This window comes from Eubalaena glacialis, chromosome 2 (assembly GCF_028564815.1).
Source record: "Eubalaena glacialis isolate mEubGla1 chromosome 2, mEubGla1.1.hap2.+ XY, whole genome shotgun sequence".
Lineage (NCBI taxonomy): Eukaryota > Metazoa > Chordata > Mammalia > Artiodactyla > Balaenidae > Eubalaena > Eubalaena glacialis.
Window position 1 is genome coordinate 5,001,188 of NC_083717.1, and position 6,000 is coordinate 5,007,187.

Here is a 6,000-nt window from a genome sequence, read left to right on the forward strand (position 1 = left end):
TTCTGTTAAGGCAACTATTTCTAATAGCATACCATTGACATCAATTCTCTGTATCATCCCTAACAAAATTTCTGTTTAAATGATACTAGATACAAACTAGATTTTAACCTCCTAACCCTCGGTCTTGAGTCATCTAGTGCTACAATGTATTATAATTTCTTCCACAAATTTTGTGTATTAATAGGAATTGTGATCTGAGCATTTGAAGACAGGTGTCGAGTAAAAACAGCCTGGCTCTTACCTGGACTGTAATTCCATTTATTTCCATGTACGGGAATTTAAAACTGAGACTCACTTTATATTTCTTGCCTCTAATCTTCCTCCCGTTCCTATTCTCTCTTCACCTTTACCTTCAAAGATAAGGCCAAGAGTGTTACAGTCACATGATGGGACCAGCTGTTCTCCACCACAGGGAACACCCTGATACTAGCTGTGCTTTCCCTGAGTGGCAGGGAGTTTATGACTGTCGTCCTCTGCCCACCACGAGCCCAACTCCATGTAAAGGAAAGACTGATTGTGTTACCCTTGTAACATCATGGTAGATCATGGTAGAGGCTTAGTGAGTGACTTACGCTTTGGTAGGGAGATGACACAGACACACAGGTAGGACCTAAGAAGGTGTACGGAGTGAGCTGGACAGCCCTACCCTGCCCAGGCCTCCACCACCCTCCTCTAGCCACATCTGGACGAACAGGCACGGGGCCACAGAAGGTCCAGCCGTCTAAACGTGGCCTGGCATAACCTAGGCCAATCACTTTCTCACCCTTAGGAATTTGAACTAAAAAACGTGGAGAATTTGACGAGTGGAGTTAAAGGAGGCCATGATTTTGAGTCAGGATCAGAGCAGCTCAAACTGTATGTGCTAGAACCACCCCTGACATGTGGTCAAACTCAGTAACTAGCTGAATGAATGAGTGAGTGAATGAATGAGTGAATGAATGAATGAACAAATGGAAGCCAAATGGTGAGGGAATAGGAGGTCAATCCAGAGAGTGAGCTGACTGGGACAGATCGATGGGGTGATGCAAGCACACAAAGAAAGACCAGTCCCCCAGCTGCTCGACTCTCCAGGTCACCTGTATTCTAACAAAACAGGGCCTTCATTCTTTGCAACCAAAGGGCTTGAGTATAAGACAAAAAAAAAGAAAACTGTGTTTATGAGCAGGGGCCAAATATCATACAGAAACAATATGTAAAACTACTGGATGATTCAGAGGAGAGGAATGAAAAAAAAATCAAAGTCGAGTTGATTAGAGAAGGTGAATTTTGGCCTGTATTGATTTTTCTTTTCTTTTCTTTTTTTTTGGTTTCACAGGGAAATTTTAAGAAACCTTTTTAAAAAAATTTTTATTGGAGGATAGTTGATTTACAATATTGTGTTACTTTCTGCTGTACAGCAAAGTGAATCAGTTACGCACATACATACATCCACTCTTTTTTAGATTCTTTCCCATGATATCGCTTATATATGGAATCTAAAAAAAAAAATGGTACAAATGAACTTATGTATCGATTTTTCTATTGACTCAAAGCAAGATCTATATATTGTTACAGCAATCTTCTCCATATAGTATAATTATATTTTCTTTGAAAAATAATTTTAAGAATTTTCACGATGCAGTGAGGTGGGGAGAGGGGTGGGAGAGAGAAGAAATGGATGTTTGTTCTGAAATACTATAGTTGTAGATTTAAATGTAAATTTAAGATCCAGAAAGATAATCCACCAAACTGTTAAGAGTGCTATCCCTGGGGAATGGGTGAGTTGGGGCAGAGGGGGTTTTTGTGTTTTTTTTTAATTAATATTTGCATAGTTGTAATATTTCACAAGCATAAAAATTAGAAAATAATTTTAGACTAATAAAAGTCAATTGAACAAATAAATTCCAGCTTAATAAAAATGTTGTGCTCTATCTTTTAGAATCTTCCCTCCACAAATTTGTTTTCCTTCACTTCCAAGCAGAAGCAAAATGAACAAATTTCACTCCCACTTATCCCTGCAGTGGCTGTACTAAACAGCAGTGAAATAGCCAAGAGGCAAGCAGGAGATGCGGGAATGCCCTGAAGAACTGTTTCCTTGCTGGGCAGTTAGGGTTGAATTTGAATGTCTTCTCCTGACCTCAAAGGAGAGTGTGAATAAGTGTAGTCTTCACCCTTCAGCCCCAGATTAAGGGTTTTAGCCTCTGTGAAACCTTTCCTTACTCTCCTTCTCCAAGTAGAAGCGAGCATTTCCTCCTGTATGTAAAATAGCTTTCAAATACTACCACTGGAGCACTTGTCTCCCTACAATGTTTGCACACTGGTTTCCCTACAAAACCGCAAGCTCCTTGAAGGCAGAGAACGTCTGCTTTCATCTTTGTACCATCATTTCTCAGCACAATGCCTGGCACATAATAGGCCCTTAGTACATACTTGGGAAAGGAAGGAATGAACAGATGAAGGGTAAGAGAAGTGGTGGGCAGCGGGGAGAATGTGCTAGGCTGTGAAAATGGCTAACTCGTCTTTTATTCCAAGAGAATGCAGTTCCTACACTGACCATTCAGAAGAAGTCATGTACTACCTGTCCCAATACAATCTGTTCACTCAGCTCATGAGTTTCAATGTCCTTGAGTGGTCCCAATGACAGCTGCCATGTCTCCTTCCTAGATAGCCATGGCTCCAAGGACGAAGCCGCTGGGGATTGCAGAGCTTGTTAATCTCACGATGTGTGTTCAGAAAAGACTATGCCCCTTGCAAGCATTCACAAAGACTTTATAGGTCCCAATGTTACAATGTCTTTCCCAACATTTTCCAACCCACATGCCCTCAAGAATGCATATCCATGATGGATTTGCATCGTTAATGAAGGAGGTTGGAGAGGACTGTCTGGTAATTGTCTGGTCCGAGGCATAGCCTTTAATCATTTCAGGGTCCTCAGCCCTTCCAAAGTACCATTTGTCTAAATTTTCCAGAACAGATTGGGAGGCAGGGAAGTTTCCTTCATGAGGGATAGAGTAACTAGCGAGCTTACCAAAGAAAAAGCAAGCCATGATGCCAGCATTAAGCTACTGGGGAAAAAATAATGCCACACCCCTGACTCAGAGACAAAGACAAAGGGATACAAGAGAGGGTTTACAATCACCTACCCCTTCAGCTGAGACCAGTTTATGCCAATCCTGATTCTTTCCCTTCTAAGTGCCCTGATGAGTCTGCCATGCAATTGCACTGCCAGTAGTTAGAAGGACATGAAGGGGGACATTTTCAAACCACCCAAACTCTTTACTTGGATTTTTGTCCAAAACTGATCTGAAGAACTCTGTCCCTGGGTCTGCTCTTTAAGGCTGGCTTTAACAACTTCCTGGTAGGAAACAGATTTGGTTTTCTGAAGCTGGGTCTGTGGTGGAAAGACTGAGTCTTGTGGTTAGAACTCACTTCCACACAGGAGTGTTGATGCAGTGTTTTTTATTTTAGTAAGCAGAAGATATCATGCTGTCCAGGGTAGCACCTGTTCTCCACACTTCCAACTGTCATTTCCTTCCTGCAGGCAGGGAGCCAAAAATTGAAAGTCTCTTAAATTGTTTGTAAGATCATTTGTAATCTCAAGTTTTGCTCATTGTTTTCGGCATTTCATTCTGTGAAACAAAATGTACAAACTGCCAGGAATGTTCTGGCATATCCGTGGCTTGTTTCCTGTGATCATGTGGTGTTGATATGCAAGAAGGCAGGATCTGGTGGCAGTGAGACTGCTCTCGGGATCAAGCTGGACCTACGAAGAGCCCAGGGAAGAGGCAAAAGTGTGTCCCTACGCCTAATTTACTGATTATTTATCATTTCCAAAGAGTATTTCCAAAATACATTACTGATCCTCATAAGATGATGTCATCAAATAAATCACCTGAAGTAAACTCAGTAAGATTATGTTACCATGTGATATAAGCCCCTTTACTAATGTTATGCTGTCATAGTCCAGACTATACAAATTCATATTATAGGGAAAGGATTAATTTCATCTCTCTGGCTATTTATAAATAAACAACTTTGTAAGAGCAAAGACGACAGCGTATTCACTCTTGTAACCCTTTTAATATCTGGTATCTAGTGACTTTATTCTTCAAATTAACAAATTGTATAGAATGTCCTTACTTTTTTTTTTTTTTAAATAAATTTATTTATTTATTTTTGGCTGCGTTGGGTCTTTGTTGCTGCACGCGGGCTTTCTCTAGTTGTGGTGAGCGGGGGTTGCTCTTCGTTGCAGTGCGCGGGCTTCTCATTGCGGCGGAGCACAGGCTCTAGGCATGCGGGCTTCAGTAGTTATGGCGTGTGGGCTCAGTAGTTGTGGCGCACAGGCTTAGTTGCTCCGCAGCATGTGGGATCTTCCTGGACCAGGGCTTGAACCCGTGTCCCCTGCGTTGGCAGGCAGGTTCTTAACCACTGCGCCACCAGGGAAACCCTAGAATGTCCTTACTTTTTAAAAGTAATGGTGCTCTCTTGTAAAATTTTTTCTATCATAATTGTCCAGATCTCAAAAAAGCAAGAAAGCAGGAAAGAAAGGAAGAACTAAAACTTCCCAATCCTGCTATATAAGCATCACACAAATTGTGTGGAGTGGTATATAAATGGGACCTAAGAATTAGAAATAAAATATTAAAGAGGGGCAGGAAGTCACTTCATTCTTTACAATAATTCTCAGCTTTTATTTTTTAAGGGACTACAATAATCTAGTTGACCTTTGAGTATTCCAAAGTGACAAATTTAAGCAAAGAAATAAAATCCATTTGAGTGTAGATGCAGCCCTAATTAATTACCGTATATTCATCCCAAAGTTCACAGGAATGATTTAACCTAAATTTCCCAAATCTTCATGGTTAAGGATATGATGGTAAGTTTGCAGCGCTCCAATTGTTCCTTACTTAAGATAAAATAACTTGAGAACAATGTTAGTAGATATACCAATATCTTCAGAAAGTATGCAGAAGTGACGATTATCTAGTTATTCTGGTTAATCTAGCTAGATCAAAATCTCTAAGTGGTTGGCCTAAATGCAATGTTCCCTAACTCCACTGCACGGTGCAGGTTTGTTTTGGTTTGTTTTAAGAGGATAGTTTTAAAGATATTGTGGGTTTGGAATCTTCTGACCTAAATTACCATTTAGACTATAAATGTACATAATTAATATGTCTTCTTGGACTATTTAGTTTGATAAACATTTAATGAAGTAAGTCAGCTGATCTCTTCTCTGCCAAAAGCCCCCCATTGGCTTCCCATCTCATTTAGAGTAAAAGCCCAAGGCTTTACCAGAATTTTCAAGGCCCTACTACTCAGCACATTTCTCTCTGACTTCATTTCCTATTACTCTCTCTCAATATTCTTCAAACACACCAGGCATCAAGGCTTCCCCCAGCCCTCCTCCTTGCTGTTGTCTCCTGCAGATATCCAAAGAGCCAACTACCTCACTTTCTTTAGGTCTTTACTTAAATGACACTTTCTCAGTGAGACTGCTTATCCAAAATTCCAATATTCTCCCTCTTCAATTTCTTATCCTTCTCCCTACTTTTTCTTTTTACTTATTAATAGCATAGTGTTTATTTAACTTATTTATTACGTTAATTGTCTGTTCCCCCAACTAGAAGGTAAGTTTATTTAGGGCAGGAATTTTTACCGGTTTTGCTCTCTGTTATATACTCATACTAGGCTAGTGCTTAGCACATAGTAAGATCTCAATAATTATTCGTTGAATGAGTGACAGAATGAATTCACAAATGAACTGAGTGGACTCTCTATGCTAGCTACTATGCTAATGCAAGGGTACAAAGATGACCAGGACATGATGCTCTCTGCCCTTACAGGCTTACGATCTGGTTGAAGAGATGGATAGAGCCACGAATCATTTCAGTACAAGTGCAATGAGAGATGCGTGTCCGAGTCATCTCCAGTGCAGAGAGCAAGGGGACATGGTCAACCCAAAGGTTCAGGTAAAGTTTCCTGAATAAAAGCAGGCACATTCTCAAGCTCAAGAAACTAGTC